This window comes from Mustela nivalis, assembly GCF_964662115.1.
Source record: "Mustela nivalis genome assembly, chromosome: 1".
Classification (NCBI taxonomy): Eukaryota; Metazoa; Chordata; class Mammalia; order Carnivora; family Mustelidae; genus Mustela; species Mustela nivalis.
Genome location: NC_139020.1, coordinates 84,150,376 through 84,169,852, shown reverse-complemented (window position 1 = coordinate 84,169,852; position 19,477 = coordinate 84,150,376). Strand labels below are relative to the sequence as shown.

General features: G+C 38.5%; 1 protein-coding gene and 1 pseudogene across 2 annotated transcripts in view; one reads left to right on the top strand and one right to left on the bottom strand.

Moving 5' to 3' along the window:
- Positions 1-19,477, bottom strand: part of PPM1L (protein phosphatase, Mg2+/Mn2+ dependent 1L) — a 288,891-nt gene that overhangs the window by 237,839 nt on the left and 31,575 nt on the right. The window lies entirely within an intron of this gene.
- LOC309868490 (small ribosomal subunit protein eS27 pseudogene) lies at positions 15,159-15,491 on the top strand (annotated as a pseudogene). The gene has a single exon. The product of its transcript is annotated as a small ribosomal subunit protein eS27 pseudogene (transcript).

Genomic DNA, 19,477 nt, shown 5'->3' with positions numbered 1-19,477 from the left:
AAGCACACCAACATTAGCAGCTGGCATTGCTCCCCTGCCCTTGCTGCCAGCTCTCTCACCCTTCTGTGGGCTACTGCCTACCACTTCTTTACCCAAGTCATCCAAGCAAACGTATGATGCCAGTCCTAGATCATGTGAGGCAGAAGGGAAGGCAGCTGGCAGCAGAAGCAGTCAGCAGAAGGCCAGGTGTCCAGGGAGCAGAAAATGCCTCCAATGGCGACTTTTCTGTCCTCTCCAGAAAGAAGGAACTGCTCTACAAATATAGGGTGGGTAGGGGCAGGATTTCAAAATTCAACCCCTAATTCATAAGGCTATAACTGAAGAGAGACCCAGCTAAGTGTGCCAGGCTGAGTAGGTGATTAATCAGTCCCTTTCTCTGCTCTGTGACAGAACACACTGTCTCAAGACAAGAAATTATATCCCAGGTGTCCTCAGGTCCCTGAAGGTGGCATCCAGGCTGGGCAGAGCTTTGGGTCTGGCCCTTCTGGGCTGGTTGCCTCTCTCTCCAGGACAATGCTACTGCTCCTGGCCTGGAAATGAGCCAGTGGGGGTCAGGGCTGGGGCCGGAAAATGAGGCCACAGCTCCTGGCCAGGGCTCCCCAAGCAGCTCCTACATCCTTCCAGAAGCCCAGCATCTCCCCACCCTCCTACCATGAGGAGGAGAATCCCTAGGAAGAGAGGTCAGAACAACCAGATCCCTCTCTCCTAGCCTCTGTTAGCCCAAAGAGGAAAACAAGTGGAGTCAACAGAACATTTTCAGAAAAGCTTAAATACTACAGCAGTAGGTAGAGTCAATCTAGATTTATTTCCCAGTAAGATAAATGGGAACTTTGAAAAAAGGTACTTGCTTCAGATACAAAAGATTAATTGGAAGAGATTTTCTAATCATACAGATAAAAGAAATCTCAAGAAGTTATCCGATCAGATAGTAGTCAATCTTCATAAAATTCTCCTAAAAAGAGACCACACACCAGTTAATACCACTAAGAGTCTTTATAAACAAGAAATGATTCTTTAGACATAAATCCTGAAAACTCCCTCAATTGTAAACCAAATGCCTACTACCTCATTCTCGGTGGAGACAAAAATTACCATCCACCAAAAAAAAAAAAAAAAAAAAAGTGTGTCCATACAGAAATTCTTTTGCCTCAGTCTATTCTTCTTCAACATAAAGACAATTCTAAGTCATAAACGTTTCCTCAATTCTTTCACTATTTTCTTTTCTTTTTTTTTGCTGAACCCTCTCCAAACTAATCATGAGCTCAGGACTGATCATTTAATTACTAGACAATGCAGCTGGTGATAGCTTTCACCAAGTTAAAATGGCTTTTATCCCAAGTGTGTTTTCCACACGACACCAATTAATGTTTTGGCTTTGTCTATTTTCCAACTAGCAGTTCCAATATAAAACAAAAAAGATTGCAGAAAAGAGAAGCAGTTGGTATTGGAAACTCAACAAATGCCTGAGCTACTTTACAGAGTGGCTGAAAAATAATTCACTTGAATTTTAAATCAAAATGCAGCAACATGGGAAACGGCACATGGCTACACAACATAAACAACCAAAATTATAAAAAAAACTCTTAATGTACTGTACATGACATTGCCGATTAGCTGTCACCATTATAGCTTGCAAAATTATCTGACTGTTGTAAGAGAAACTGGTTTCTTGAAAATAGGTTCCTACTTATTTCAATGCTCATGTGCTGCCAAAGTTAAGTAAAAATGTTCATCCCAGGTGGACTCTCTTAAGATCATCATGAAATGTTCTAATCCCAAACTAAAATCATGGCAAATTTCTTCAGATTGCCCTAGTCAAACTTCCTAGACCAGTGGCTTTCAACTTTGGCTGCCCCTTGGAACCACCTAAGGAACTATTAAAAACTACTAATTCCTGGACCCCACTCTCAGAATCTGATGTAACTGGTCTAGGGTGAAGCTTGGATACTGGGATGGTTTAGGGCTGTCCAGATGATTCTACTGGACAGCTTAGGGAGAGAAGCCACTGCCTTACACAAAGTTAAACCTATCAATAAGTAAAATTGATAGTAACTAGTTATTAGCAAAACATGAGCCAAGAATTGTGACTGACTGAGTAAAAGGAAAGGTGTAGGACAGACTCTGCCTCCATGGCCCTCAACCTAGGGGAGAGAAAGACACGTAACTCAACAGCTGCCACACAGTGTGCTGTGCTATGACCTCGGCACAGAGAATAGTAAAGGGAGCCTGGGGGAAGGGCATCTAACACAAACAGGCAGAGAGGGAGTAGCAGCTTCTCAAATACAGGTGACCAAGTCTTGAAGGCTAAGTAAGAGTCCTTGAGGTGGATATAGTAGGGAAGGCATCACAAGAAGAGAGCCTAGAATGTACAAAGACCCAGAAGCTGAGGAGGACGATCCTCGATGGTCTGCAAGTTGGTTTTTTTATCAGGTAAAGTGGAGAAGGACGTGAATACAAGAGGGCAATGAGGCTGGAGGGGTTTCCAGGGTGCCTCAAAGGCCCAATGGGTAATGTAAACGGACCAAGTACTCAGAGTGTAAGGCACCAGTTGGTTTGGCAGCCCGCCCAACCCAAGGGGTAGGGGGGCTGTTTCTTCTTAGCTCCAGCTAGATTTAGCATAAAGGCTCAATATTGACACAGTTTCCAGATTTTCAAGGGATGCTGAGAATCTGGTCCTTATGTAAACTTTACAGGTTTTTAAATGCTGAGCAGAACAAATAAACAGGTCTACGAGGCAGACACTATGGGCTTCAGGTATGGGCTATACTTTTTCATTACATTATGAAAAATTACTAGGGATTTGGTTCCTTTTTAAAAAAAGATTTTTATTTACAAGCAATCTCTACACCCAATGTGGGACTCGAACTTACAACTGATCCACCGACTGAGCCAGCCAGGCATGCCTTAACTGAAAGATTTTAAAGGGAAGAAGGGGATATTGTCCAATTTAGATTTCATGTTTTCAATATGAAACTGAACTTCGGTGTTGCAGACAGCAATCTGACAAGTCTGACAACACAAAGCTTTACCCCCACAGTAATGTGAGTCAAGGTACCACAGTTCTGAAATTAGGCCCCTACTTTTTCATTTCTCAGACTTAATACAGGACCTTCTGACTTTTAACTGTAGGGAGAAAAAACAACTTGGCAAATATTAAGATGTAGGTAAAGACTACACTTATTAGGCTTCAAGGTGATAGAAATTACAGTCAGATTTGAATTACAGATGCCGCTAGAGTACAGAGGTAGTAATAAAAAAAAAAATCACAGATGATCTGCCAATCTGGGCTAGGGCTCTAGGCCCTGGGCACTGATCCTCTGTAGGCTGGGAACACAGCCAGCTACCTAGTCAGGACAGCTTGACTGGACAGGGTGGAAAAGCCAGATGCCAGGAGAAGGTCACCCAGTCCCCAGAGAGGACTTTGCTTCTTCCATTTGGCCCCCTCTCCAATCTCCTCCCCAATTTCCCAAATGTAAGGGAGGAAGCAGATTCCTTACACGTCATGATCAGTTGTCAAATAACGTAAGGGCCAAGCGCAAATGTGAATTCTCTGCCCCCTCTCTAGAAGTTGGTATCTACTTAAAGTCACAAGACAAAGCCCCATGCATGGCAAACAGCACTTACAGAAGATCCTCCAAGATAACTAACTATGACACATGGCTTAAATGTGGCAGAGGTGTATTTCACAAATATAGTTGTCCATAAACAAAACACAGAAACAGGAACATTTGTACGCTCTCACAGACTTGATTAGGAGAAAAAAAAATTCTGAATCAAAAACTGGGCAGTGGTAAGGAACACATCATAGACATAAAGCTACAATTGATTCTCAAATCAAATAAATGGACAGAAGGACTGTCCAAAGAAAGACTGACCTTTTTTTTTTTTTTTTTGAGAGCTACCTGGTTGATTTATTTCTTCAAGTTTTAACAAAAAGAGAAAACGTATCATTACTATGTCTGGTAAAACGCCTGGAGTCTCTGCATGCCATTTCTAATTTTAGATATGGAAATGGGATTCTCTCAGGCATTCTGACTTTCAAAGAGTGGTTGTTGAACTGTGAGATATTAGAATCTCTGAAAGCTCGAAATTAGACAATAACATTTATAATTCAGTGAAAACAATTGTCCTCTCTTTCATAAGAAAGAGGTTATTTAAATTACATTTACCAATCCCTATGCTGAGTCTCTCAAATATTTTTAACGATTAAATATTACATAGACTCAAAAAAGACCTCTAAAGGCAGAGAAGGGAAAATACCTTTGACTATGAAGGCTCTGAGCTTAATTTGAAAAATTCTTCTCCATCCATCAACTGTCATGCATAATTAAATAGCTAAATAAAGAAATAACAGCAGTAAAATCATTAGAAGAGGGTTTTTTTCCAGTGAGAAAACAGTCACCTTAGGGAACCCATAAAGTATGTATTAGAAAGGATTATATTTTAGAATGTATCTTATCTGAACCTGTCTGCCATACTATTTTCTCTTTTTTTGATATGGAAATTAATATTTGTGCAAAATTACCAGTGGTTTCTTTCAAGTATGAGACAAGTTTTTAATTTCCAAAATTTGATTGAAAGAAAATATAACTTTGATTAAACAAATCATCCATGCTTGAATGGGTTGGTCCCACCAAGGAATGAGGCCTACATTAACAACACCACACAGGAAAGAGGGAAAATAAATATATGCCTGCCTCTGCCGGGCAGGGGAGGCACAAACAAACAAACAAAAAACACCCAATTCTTTTTTTTTGAAACCCAATTATTTGTATTACTCCTGATTTAGCTTCTGAGTAGCACCCTAAGTTCTTCTGATGCATAATTTACAGAGTGTTGAGTTATCCCGAGGATTTGCTTTAAAGCTGCAGCCAAACCAGCTGGCCAGCCTGGTTTCTTACATTCACCTGTGTAGGCTTTCTGAAAAATCTAGGAATCGTGCAGTTAATTCATGGAGGGAATTTTGCAATTCTCTTTCTTAACAGAGTCCATGTTCTACCTCCAAAGAGACTATACAACCATACCAGTGTTAAGAGAAGTGAGATTTTTTTCATTTAAATTTGTTTAATTGTACTTTTTTTAACCAAAACTCTGTATTTGCTACTTTTAAAAAGTACATTGCTCCAGCAGGACTACTGCTTTTTTGGGGATAAAAGTGAAATTGAAACTCAGGTCTCTGACTTTCTAAAACCATACCATAACACATTCTCTTCTAGTATGACTTTAGTAGGCACACTTACAATTTGTGCACCTTTTTGTATCTGTATTTTTGTATCTATATTTGTATCTGTTTTCTTAGCTACATCTGCCACCCACTTGCTTCTCTACAGGAATGCTGTCAGGGCTGAATGAGAACAGGGCTCAGTACACATTAGTGTCCTTCCTATCTTTCAAGACCCAATTGCCTATCTTTTTAAAATGAAGGCATTCTGGGGCTCCTCAGTGACTCAGTGGGTTAAGCCTCTGCCTTCAGCTCACGTCATGATCTCAGGGTCCCGGGATCAAACCCCACATCTGGGAGCCTTTGTCCCCCTCTCTCTCTCTGCCTGCCTCTCTGCCTACTTGTGATCTCTCTCTGTCAAATAAATAATAAAATCTTTTTTAAAAAATTAAAGTTAAAATTTTTTGGAAAAATTTATAAAATAAGTAAAATGGGGGCGCCTGAGTGGCTCAGTGGGTTAAGCCACTGCCTTCGGCTCAGGTCATGATCTCAGGGTTCTGGGATTGAGTCCCGAATCGGGCTCTCAGCTCAGCAGGGAGCCTGCTTCCCTCTCCCTCTCTCTCTGCCTACCTCTCTGCCTACTTGTGATCTCTGTCTGTCAAATAAATAAATAAAATCTTTTAAAAAAATAAAATGAAGGAATTCTAACAGAGTGGATTTTTTAAAAAGATTTTATTTATTTATTTGACAGAGAGAGGGAACACGAGCAGGAGTGGGAGAGGGAGAAGCAAGCTTCCCGCAGAGCAGGGAGCCTGCTGCAGGGTTCCATCTCAGGACCCTGGGATCATGACCTGAGCCAAAGACAGATGCTTAACGACTAAGCCACCCAGACACCCCTAACAGAGTGGATTTTTGCCTGCATAGGATCGTAATGGTATCTTTAAACTCTGATTCTGAAGTCTGGTTTGTAGGTTTCTAGCCACTAGCTTATATGCCATACTACAACCTAGCCACACAGTGACTACCTCCTTCTCTACTAATCACATGACACAGCACTGTCACAGATCCCAGAGAACTCCTAGAGTGGAGCTGGAGACCGTGGGTAAGAAAAAGTAGAGCAAAACCACGAGGGCAGAATTGTGAGAAAGCTACAGCTTTTAGAACATTGCAGAATCAAAGAGACAAAGATGAGTCTTTCCAATGTTAAGAATCAGTTCAGGAAAGAGAAGTTTGTAGACTTAACTCCCAGGAAAAAACATCTATGTGGGGTCCTGCTGGGCAGGACCCTGGTTAGCCACCAAGATGCCGTCTATGAAATTACAAAAAACACCTCTGATATCTCTGAAGCTGAGCAGGCGGTGGGGAAGCAGTGAAGGGGGAGGAGACTGGAGCTTGCATTCCCAGTGACCAAGACCATGGAAGGATAGAAATAGCTCCAGCCCAGATTAGACAGTGGTTGGAAGTAGGAGAAATTGGAAGGAGAGCTGGAAATGGCTGTACAAACTCAAACTCTGCGTGACACGGAGCTAACCAGGATTAAGCAATGTGACTCTATATAACATCCTACTTTGTAGATAATACAAGCCCCCAAATTCCCATATACTATGGAAAGTTAAATTTATTTTAGGCTGAGACTCTGTGAGAGAGGAAAAATACTAAAACAGAAATGTGCTGGAGGAAGTGGACACAGTTTGGGGAAAAAAAAAAAAAAAAGAAAGAAAGAAAGAAAAGAAAAAACAACCTGCCTGAGTCCCTTGAGTACAGTAAAGAGAGGACCAGTTTTCGTGGCACAAACAGCCAGGCACTGCCCTGCTGGAGGGCTGTGCTATGCCAAGCTGCACCACCACAACACAAGAACCCCTTGGCACAGGGGAACAAACATAGTTGGAATTATTTGCTGATGTACATAAAACTCAGAAAATACAGACAATTTTGCTTTAAACAGTCCTCATTGTGGGAATGGCTGTGGACGGGCAATCTTACATCAAACCATGTTATCCATCCCAGGGTTCTAGACATAAAATATTACTACTTCTCCAGCTCCACGGGATATAAAATCCACTTACTTAACAAATTTTCCTTCGTTCCAAGTGCAAAATGTCCTTCAAAGCAAAGGTTTTATTTTCATATTTCAGAAAAGACTGGTCCTAAAAATGGATAAACCTCCAAGATAAAAATCACAAATGTTAGGGATGGTGTTGGTAGGTACAGTAAATAATGTGGTAAATATTTTTCTTTTTCCCTTATTACTAAAAGGACAAAAAAAAAAACCTACCATATGACCATTAGTAAACATTTAATAAATCTGAATCTCTACACTGAAAAGACTTATTTATAGGTCTTTGTTTTCTCAAATAAAGTATGAAGCAAAGTAGAACACTCTCAGAACAGGTGGTACTAAACAGAAAATGAAAAACATTATGCAATCTCATTAAAAAAAAAAAAAAGGCCAGAAGTCATGAACTAGTTCATTACAAAAATCACTTATCAAATTTCTTTTAAAAACTGTTTAAACTGTTTATCATCTTTCTCTACCTGAAATTAAAAGACAGATAATACATGAAAGTCATAGAATTCATAAGGATACCAGATTTTCCTGTTCTTAGAATGCTTTCTTAATCGAAAGAAGGCCAGGTACAGAATCAGAGGTAAAGCATATATAAATAGAGCAGAAATAGAACAGCATCTTAGATGAAAGTTTTAAAGATTCATGGCAAGGGACACCTGGGTGGCTCAGTCAGTTAAGTGTCTGCCTTCAGGTCAGGTCATGACCCCAAGGTCCTAGCATTGAGCCCCAGATCCTCATTGTCTTTGGGTTCCCTGCTCAGGAGGGAATCTGCTTCTCCTTCTGCTCCATGCTCTCTCTCGCTCACTCTCTCTCTCTCAAATAAATAAAATCTTAAGAAAAAAAGATACTTGGCAAATCATTTGGCTGACAAGTATAATTATCATCAGATTGCTAAAATTAAAATGACCACAACTCCAGTTGTCTAAATATTGCATGCTACTTAATACTTAATTTTCCTTTTAATTTTAATTTTCTTTTAGCTTTAATTGTTTAAATTTAATTTAATTTTCAATATTTAATTTTTAAAAAGCAGTTCAGATTTTTCCTCATAGTAGCCAACTGGGTTTTGATCACAAACTATTTCTTGACACCAATTTAGGTTACTGAGAAAATCTACCTCAGTGTTTCATGTATTTCAGTTTCTCCATAGAAAGGAAAAAGTACTGGGATTTTGACAATCAGCTGAAGGTCACAAAAAATTGATATAAGTAGAATATAGGACTTTCCCTGTTTTCCCAATCCACCACACAACAGTGACCTACAGACAGGAATGTTAATGATACAATTAAAAGCTCTCTAAAATTAAAACTGTATAAAGGAAAAAAGCCTCAGAAGAAATCGTATTTTAATATAAAACAGCGAAGGCTAAAATTGGTCCCCTTTAAGTTGAATAAATATATTAATAACAAATATTTAGAGGCAATAATAATAAGAGTTAAATATTTTACTATTTTTTTTCAATTCAATCCACAGTGTTTTTTCTTGAAAACCTCAATAATGTAGCATGAATAAAAAACAATATTTATTTATTCATGCTTCTAACAAATACTTATTAAGTACCAAAACAGGCCAAGTATTGTCCTAAGCCTGAGCAATATGGCAATTAGCAATGAGTCCCTGTCCTTAAGAGGCTTCTCTTCTATTCTAGTGGGGAGATATAGATGGTACAGAAACAAAAATATACCAATAGATGCTGAGTGGCATGGGGAAAAAATAAGCAGGGTAAGGAAGTTAGGAAGTACCAGGATAGGGAGCAAGCCCTATTTCACAAACAATGGTCAGAGACGGTTTTCCTTTTTTTGTTGTTTAAACATTATTTATTTATTTATCTTTTTTAGAGAGAGAGCGACTGTGAATGTGCGAGGGGAGGACCAGAGGGCGAGGCACGAGAGAATCTTATGCAGACTCCACGCCCAGCACAGAGCCCTACACAGGGCTGGATCCCACGACCCTGAGTTCAAGACCTGAGCTGAAATCAATAGTCAGACGCTTAGCCGACTGAGCCACCTAGGTGCCCCCAGAGAAGGTTTTTCTGGTAAGTGACATATGAATAGAGACCTGAAGGAAGTGAAGGAGCAAGCCATGTGGATATCTGAGAAGCATGTGCCAGGCAAAGGGAAGAGTAAATGCAAAGGCCCTGGGGCATGAACACACTTGGGGTGTTGAGGCTTAGAAAAGATAGGCAGAGTGAACATAGGGAGAGGACGCCCTTTTGTTCATTCCGAATTATCCAAAGTATGCGGAATTGACTGGCTTTAGTAGGTGAAGGATAAGAGAAGTAGGAAGGGAGTGAAAGGACAGGAAGCACACTTCACTGAGCTCCTACCAAGTACCTGTAGAAGACATTATCCCATGTAATCCACATTCCTATCCTGTGAAACTGGTGTTGTTCAACACCTGTTTTACAAATGAGGCACAGAGAAGCTAGGAAACAGAGCTAGGAATGGGCATAATCAAATTTAAATGCAGATCCTTCCAACCCCAATGTTGGAGCCCTTAATCATTATGCTCCTCTGCTTCCCCAGGATAGCCAAGGGTACCAGCTGCAAAAGGGAGAGCATTCAAATTAAATGAGTCCCACAGAGGGAAAAATACAGTTACAAAGCTGATACCCATGCAATCCTTCCATGTATACCTTCTACTCAGGGTTTCTTATTTCTTCACCTCACTCAAAAGAAGACAATGTGTTAATTGATGTAAAAGATACTTTCAAAAATTGAGGATGAAAGGTAGATTCGGAAGCAGAGTAGCAGAGATGAAGCCCAAAAATACCTTCACAGAGTCTCGACAGCTCATTCTATCCCATCCTCCATCCCCACCCCTAATTCCAGCCCCTGGTCAGAAGCAACCTCTTAACCTATCTTTGGGATGTACACATATCCGAAAGGAAAAGATGACGGGAGCAAGAGATGATGCTTGCAGGTTTTCTTTTGCTTTACTTTATTCTTTCATAACAGCATCTAAGCAAACGGCATGAACCTTTATCAACAACATACACAAGATGTTCAAAGAAAGCCGTAGAGATTTATTCCTTTAAGTATTCCCAGGCCAGGGTTTCCTAAACTCTCAGCTTTGAAATGGAAGAGGTAGAGAGGAGGAAATCTGTGATTGCTGGTTGGTTCCCTGATTGAAAAGAAAGCATTCCCTTTCATGGCTTTAAGTTCAGATTTAGGGGAAAGTAGTAAAGGGATTTCCCTGAGATCTACCCCTTTAGGTCTTCAGGGAGACAACTAGTTGAAATCACTAGCACAAAACCACTCTGAGATCAAAGAGCTGTAAACAAAAACTGCGGGGGAGCCCTGTGAAGATTTACAAAGAGGTCAGTGGGGGGATGTTTGTAGTTTTCTTAAAAGTAGATAGAAATGTAATTAAGCAGTGACAAGATAGTTTAAATTCACCTGGGGAAATGTACTTAACTTGTAAATATAATTCGGATTACTTTAAAACTGTTCAACATTGTGTCAAGATATTCCCTATACAAAGTTATTCATTCCTGCTTTATCTTCTAAACCAAATCCTGAAACACCAGAAAAAGGCACAAATAATATCTCTGAGAGAAAAGGAGGCTGGTGGTGATGCATGACACTGACGAGTTAAACATGACAGTCAAAACCGGGGTCTGAAGTTTGTCTTGCTAACTTTAGAGCAGTGGTTCCCACCTAGCGGTGATGTTTGCCTCCTGAAGGATATTGGTAATGTTGAAAACAGTTTGGTTTGTCACAGTCTGGGGTGGGGGTGGGGATTGAGCAGGAACCAAGGATGTTGCTAAACATCCTACAATGAACAGGCCAGCCTCCAAGACACTGAAGAATTCTCTGGCCCAAAAGGCCAACCATATCTAGGTTGAGAAACCCTGATCTAAAGTTAATTAGAAAAAGAGCATATTTGTTGTAGATAGATAGAGATAGATAGATAGATAGATAGATAGATAGACAGACAGACAAAGTTGGAAAAATTCTTGGGGAAACCAATACTTAAGGATGGACCCACATTTTGAAGATGAAAAGGTACAGCAATACATTACAGAGCCTGTTGTCTGGGTGGGATTTCCCCACCCTTCAGTCCATAAGTAACATTTCTCCCTAGAAGTATTATTCCCTGGATGGTAGGGTGAGGTTCACCAGCTAATGTACAAGAAGCAGCTTTTTTGTTTAGTTAGATATGGACCCAGTCAAGACAACCAAAACTAATCTACCAGGTTCAGCCACTGCCTCAAACCAGATCATGTTACCATCACCCCCAGGGTCAAAGTGGAGGTAACTCTTGTTCTCAGAGGGTGTTGTTTGGATTAATCAGCCCATTAAGAACTGCATGTTTTATAATGAGCACAAAAGAGACTAAGTGTTTTTAGATGTTACAAATGATGTCTGTTGCTTGGAGCACTTGAAAGAATAATATTAAAAAGATGCAAATCAAACTACAAGGTGAGCAACTTCTCTTCCCCCAATCGCAGACCAAATGCCTTTCCGTGAATATTCTGACTTAAAATTTCATATTATTTGCATGTGGCTGGAAGCTAGAGTTTTATCATGAGGACAGCTATATGCATGAGGACACCTGTCACAGCAGGGTTCTCAAAATATTTTAACGAAATCAGAATGTATTTTTCCCACTCACCAACTATCAGATTTAATATCTGATCTTTACTCTAAACAGTCTTACAAATAATTTGACATCCCAGACCACAGAATCTGAACATACATAAAACATTAGAACAATTTTCCCATAAGCCAAAAGTTGAACCTTTCAAATAACAATAACAAAATCAAAATTCAAGTTCTATAAAAATCAACCTATAGAAGAATTAAATTTCATGGAAAATAGCATGCACACCACTTTAATAAGCTGAAATTAAATAATGTGCACAACCACCGTACACATGGAAAAAAGCAGCTCTTACTGTATTTCCTATCACAAAACACATTTGAAGGTTGAGGATGAGGGGGGCGATTGGGAGAAGACTAATGGCTTTTCATTCAGCAAGGTGACCATAGGTCACATCCCACTCCACAGACAGCAATTTGAGACAGAAACGTGTAAATGCAGCCCTTGAGTTATTACAGTCCCTCTCCCCACCGGAGGACTCTGTCTCAAACTATGGCCCCTTCAGGTCCCATCCAGCTCCAAGACGCCATTTTTCTAATATTTGAAAAAGGTTAACAGATTCTAATGACTTGCAGATTTCAAATCTTTTCTCTTTCTATCAAAAATACCTAAATCTTACTCCATGCCCAAGGAGGCAGAGCATAATTCCCTAGTCCTTAAGTGTGGACTGCACATAGTAACTTCTTTCCGAAGAGCACAGTATGAGAAGGGGGGGAAGGAAGGGAAGCATAACTAACTCTATGGTGATAAACATTATCTCAGTCAGATAACTGAGGTCAACATCAACAGTCCGAAAGTCCTGTTGATTATGTACCCTTGATAAAATGTGGTAAGAATGGCACTTTAGCTCTATGGTCTTCTTCCCTAAAAACCTCTAACCCCAATTTAATCATGAGAAAAGCATCTGACAAACCCAAACTGAGAGCCATTCCATGGTGAGCTTTCCTGGTTGGTAATCATATACATCAATGTGCCTCAGGGTGTTGCTTCCCATTTGGGACCCTCCCACACCTGGCCCTATGCATCACTTCATTGGTTAGTCCTGCTCTGTATTCTTTATAGTAAAAGTGTAATCATAAGTATAGCACTTCCCTAAGTTCTGGGTCATTCCAGGATGTTACTGAACCTGAGGAGTAGTTAGTGGAAACCTCTGAATTTATATAGCTCCTTGGTCAGAAAGACAGGTGGTCTAGCAACCCCGATGCTCCCGCTGATGTATCAAATGAGAAGAGTCTTGTGGAGAACTGTGACCTCAGCCTGTGAGTGTGCACTAACTCTGGGTCATTAGCATCAGAATTGCTTTGCAAGTAAAAATTTCATTTCCTAACAATGTATCAATATTGGCTCCTCAATTTTGACTAAGGTACCATACTACTGCAAGACTTAGTAAGGGCAGAGCTGGATGTAGAGTATGTGGAAACTCTCTGTACTAACTTTACAAGTTTTCTGCAAGCCTAAAACTACTCTAAAAATTTTATTTTAAAAAATGTGCCTTTATCTTTATTCTAAGCTACCATCAAATATGAGTGATGTTCAGAACAAATTCGTTACTTATGTGGTCATAACTTTTCATATTATGCCACAATATCCCAAGAAGAGTTATCATAAACTAAATGTCACTAAGAAAAATAATTAAAAGTTAATTATATGAGCATACTACTTTAATCACCTCTCATTACCTAACATAAAAATTAGTTATGTGTATTAGGCCTCACTTTAATTTTTAATCCACTTATTTCACTATATTAAGATAAGGCTCTCGTTCTCATTCTCCCTGAAGGATAATATTATATGTATTATCTGGGTGCATGTTGAGATTAAACTATTACCACAATAGTTCAGCCATGGTAATTAACACACATCCGTAGATTTTAGGCTTAGAGAAACTCCAAACCAAACTCTAGATGCTGGCCTATGAGGGCCCTCCAGATCTGGCCCTTGTCTGAATTGTTAGTTCCATCCTTCTATTCCTGGAGCAGAACAAGCTCACTACCACCTTTCTGCTACCTGGTGCCTCTGCCTGGAATGTTCTACTTCCAGATCTTAACACTGCTGGCTCCTTCTTATTCAGGTCTCTGTAAAATGTCACTTTATCCAAAAGGCCTTTCCTGTCCATCCAATCTAAAGAAGCACTTCTAACCCTGGATTTTTTTTTTTAATTTTATTTATTTATTTGACAGAGAGAGAGATCACAAGTAGGCAGAAAGGCAGGCAGAGAGAGAGGAAAAAGCAGGCTCCCCGCTGAGCAGAGAGCCCAATGTGGGGCTCCATCCCAGGACCCTGCGATCATGACCTGAGCCGAAGGCAGAGGCTTAACCCGCTGAGCCACCCAGGCGCCCCTAACCCTGGATTTCTATCACTCCTTGTTTATGTTTTTTCTTTTTCTTTTTTTTTTTTTTTTGTCACATTGCTAATCACTCATCTGATATTTTCTAGGTTTTTTTTTTTATCTCTTTCTACCTATGCATTAGAATGCAAATTTCATAAAAACACAGACACTGCCTGCCTTAATCTAAGCCCCCTGGAACAGTGCCTGAAACAGAGCAGGTGCTCAATAAATGGTTTTAGAATGAATGAATGAATGAAATGAAACCAGACTTAAAGAAAGCCATGCAGTAAAACTAAATTATAAGCTATTAAGGGAAAGGAATGAATTTATTACAAAATTCATTAAATGCTAATTACACTCCAGGTTCATCAGATACATTATGTCATTAAATCTTCACAAATCCCTGCAAAGTACATATTATCATCTCTATTTTCTATTTACAGATGAAGGCTGAAAGAAGTCTAATAATCAGTTCAATGGCAAAAGTAACATGACTTCACATCTCATTGATTAAAAGCCTGTGTGCTCTTTCCACTCCTTCTTTAAGGCATAAAACCAATTCTTCATGTATGACCCTCTTTAAAAAATGGTCTCATGACAACTGGGAATCTAGTAGAATGCTGTCCACAGTGACTGTGTTATGACCTTAGCCTGATAAAACCATAAGAGACTCTTAATCTCACAAAACAAACTGAGGGTTGCTAGGGAGAGTTGGGGGATATGGAGAGGGTGGTTGGGTTATGGGCATTGGGGAGGGTATGTGATACAGTGAGTGCTGTGAAATGTGTAAGCCTGACGATTCACAGACCTGTACCCCTGGGGCAAATAATACATTATATGTTAATAAAACTATAAAAAATAAATAATTAATTAATTAATAAGTAAAAAGGTTTTTCTAACACTAAAAAAAAAAAAAAAAAAAAAATCCTATGGAGTGAGACCAGAAGACAGAAAAACACTTACAGAGCTGGGCACTGTGCATGAAAATACTGTGAGCTGTGAGGTGTTTACAAGCTGAAGAAGTTCTGAATGTACTGGCCACCTTGCCAGCGGCGACAACTTCCCCACGAGAACATGGCCCTCATGAAGGACCTCCTACACCTGACCCCGGGAGAGGAGAAGAGGAAGCACAAGAAGCAGCACTCGGTGCAGAGCCCCAACTCCTACTCCATGGACACCAAGTGCCCAGGATGCTGCAAAATCCCCACCTCTTCAGCCATGCACACATGGTAGTTCTGTGTGTCGGCTGCTCCGCTGTCCTCTGCCAGCACACAGGAGGGAAAGCAAGACTTACAGAAGGATGCTCCTTCAGGTGGAAGCAGCACTAAAATACCTTGAATCAAGATGAGTGGAACAATATCCCAATAAACAGATTTTCGATTTAAAAATAATAAATAAATAAATAAAATGTATTGGCCAAAACACTAAGGTTAAATTCGAACGAAATTGGGGAGGGTATGTGCTATGGTGAGCACAGTGAAGTGTGTAAACCTGGCGATTCACAGACCTGTACCCCTGGAGATAATAATACATTATATGTTTATTAAAAAATATAAAAATTATTAACAAAAAATTCAAACGAAAGATGACTTAAAGAAGCCTTCTACTGCCTAGAATCCTCTATGAACACGGTACAACCTGCAAATAACTCGACCAGATCAGCTTAACACTGACTGACATAATCCTTAACAATTTCCTCCTCCAGTCAAACATACACACTTTGACTAACATGAATGAGAAAATGCCAACCTTCAAGATTCGGCTATAGTTCGTCTTTCCATGGTAAATTCTGCTATCCCTTAGCAAATTCCTCAAGGCTTGACTTTGTCCTGCTATTCTATGTTGACAAAGATCCAACAGCTAAAAATGATCACCTAAACTCTCACAAATAGTGTCAAATATATAAACACATGTCATTAATTAATATTAGACTCAATCAAAATAGGCTAACAAATCTATGTTATAACTAAGAAATATATCAAAGCCGTATCTCACAAAGCACCAAGCCCAAATAGTTACACTGACAAATTCTACCAAGTTTTCAAAGGAATCGATAATTCTAATGATAGTTAAATGTGTGGGAGTAAAAGATACAAAGATTTAAAATTCTTTGTATATTGCCAGAAAAGCACCAATTCAAGCACCCTTTAAAAAAGATAAAAATGCCTAAAACCATCTCATTCACGATTCATACAGATATTCATGTAAATATTAATGTAGAAATCCTAATGAAAATATCAATAGACAGAAACCATCAATACTTTAAAAGAATAATATATGCATGATTATGTGAGGCTTTTACTAGTAAGACAAAGACGGTTCAATATTAGGAGACTTACCAAATTTCATTAGCAGGTCAAAGGAGAAAAATGATAATATTTATAAATTTAGAAATATGTTTGATAAAATTCCACATAAATCTATTTTAGAGAGAAAGAGCATACAGAGGGGAGGGGCAGAAGGAAAGGGAGAAAGTCCCCACCAGACTCTGCACTGAGCAGAGCTCTACTCAGGGCTTAATCCCACAACCCCTGAGATTGCGACCTGAGCCAAAACCAAGAGGCAGTCTGACTCTCAGCTGACTGCACGACCCAGGAACCCCTTAAAAATTCTTAGTAAAACCAAAAAGTAGTTCTAGTTCCTTAACATGATTATATGGGGGGGGGGGGGGGGTAATATGTGTATCTGAAATCCAAGGCCTATATTATGACTAATGATAAAATTCTAGAAATAATTCTACTCAATTCAGGAAAAAAAACATACACATTATCACCAGCATTATTTTAAGACTACCCAAAAAGTATGAGTCAATACAACTAGAAGAGAGAAAGAAATGAGAGACCCAAACAGCAAAGGAAGAAGCAAAATTATCAGTATTTACATTTAATATGATATATATGAAACTGGAAAAACTATTATGAACAAAAAACTCAGAAAACATTACATCGAAAAAGATCCCATTTATAAGAGCAATAACTAAACAAAAAATTCCTAAGAATAAGTTTAATAACAAACTTAAAAAATCTAAATGAACTTTAAGACTACAGATAGCCATAATACAGTTGCAAATAAATTTTAAAAGTATTCTGGTCCTGGGTATTATAAAATTATCAACTTATCTCAATTAAATTATAAAGGCAATGCAATCTCAATAAGAATACTAACGGAATTTTTGTAATTCTTATCGTTTGCAATCAGATAAACTGATTCTAAAAATCAGATAATAAAATCAAACAGGCTAGTATAGCCAGGAAAATTCTAGATTTTAAAATACTATAAAGTTATAATAATTAAAAGTTTGCACACACATGAAAAGCAATGAAATAGAAAAATGTTGAGCAATAGACCCACTTATATAAGAATTAAGTACACAATAAACCGTACTCAAATAGGTGGAGAAAAGACAGATTCTAGCAGGCTGGAAAAATAAAACTAAATTTCTACCTACCTCATTTCTCATAACAATAAATTCTGATTGAGCAAAGGTAAAAATAATTAATCTATGAAAATACTAGAAGAAAACAAACAATCTTTCAGGCCTCTAAATGTGAAAGTGCTTTCTAAATAAAACACAAAATCCCAAAACTATCAAAGAAAAGAGTTAAATTTAAAAAAATTTTTATTTTTTTAAAAAAAAAGCTAAATTTGACAGCATAAGAATTTTTTTAAGTACACAAAGAAAAAATTGCCATAAGTCAAAACATAAAAACAAAATGCAAAATATACTGGCAGCACCTATGACAAAGGGCAAATCTTCTTATACAGACAGAAGAAAACTTTTTTTTTTATTTTATTTATTTATTTGACAGAGAGAGATAGCAACAGAGGGAACAAAAGGAGAGGGAGTAAGAGAGGGAGAAGCAGGCTTCCTGCTGAACAGGGAGCCTGATGTGGGGCTTGATGTGGGGCTATGTGGGGCTCAATCCCAGGACACTGAGATCATGACCTGAGCCAAAGGCAAACGCTTAATGACTGAGCCACCCAGGTGCCCCAAGAGAGAGAAAGGAACTCTTACAACTTGATCAGAAAAAGAACAACAAAGCATTAAGAAAAAGGCAAAGGACATGAAACCAGAAGTTCACAAAACAAATACTGACAAATGGCTTATAATTCATAAAAAGATGTTAAACTTTAGTCTAAAGAAAGAAAAGTTAAACTGAGATAAAATTTTCACCTAGCCAACAGGCAAAGGTCAAAAAGTTTTAAAATGCAGTGTTCTGGTAAGAATGTGTGGATTCAGGCACTCTCACCTAGCACTAATGGAAGTATCAATTAGTCAATCCCCATGAACCTCCTTTTGACCCTATGTATCAAAATTGGAAATATATACTCCTTGACCCAGCAATTCCACTTCTAGAAATTTATCCCAAAGATACAAACATGGGAAAGATATATGTTAAAAAAATAGATAAATTTTTATATATAATTGTCTATTACAGTAAAAACCTGGGGAAATTTAATATGTCCCTTGGCAAGGGATGTAAACAATGAACAGTTTACCCAGACAATGGAATACTGAGCAGCCAGTAAAAAGGAATGCACTTGACCTTAGAAAGTACAAGGAGCAGTACAGTTTATGTAATATGTTCCCATTTGTATGAAAAGGGAACTGGAATCACATATGTTTGTACATGCTTAAACTATTACTCAAAATAGGGAACAGGAAGCTGATAAACAATAGTTGTTTCTGGGGAGGGAGATCTGGAGTAGAAGGGAATGTAGAGATCTGGCATTGAAAGGAAGAACTAGAGTAGAAGGGAATTTCATTTGTTATTGAACATTGTTTTTATAGCATCTGAGTTTTTTAGTTAGGGTATTTTTATTTTTTTATTGTATATTGTATATTTATATTGTATATATAAGAATATATACATAAGATTTTTAAGTAGGCTCCACACCCATCATGCAGCTCAATGTGGGGCTTGAACTCACAAAAACTGAGAGACAGACCTGAGCTGAGACCAAGAGTCAGACACTTGAACAACTGAGCCACCCAGGTGCCCCAAATTTGGGCATTTTTAAGTTATAAAAAGAACACTTCTTTCACCTTAGTCAGACATGTTACTTACAAAACACCAATTTCCCCTTTAAATAAATCTTTTTCTTTTTAAATAAATAAAATAACTATTTACTATTTCTTAGACAAAGCTTAAAATTATATAAAACATTCACAGTATTCTAGGAAGTGAACTTTTAAAATTCTTTCCTATAAAAATGTAGATACTAAGACCCTTAAGTACAAATCTAATGATTTAACACCATTTTGAATACCTAGCACACTGGTTAACACAGAGTAAGCAAATACTTTACAAAT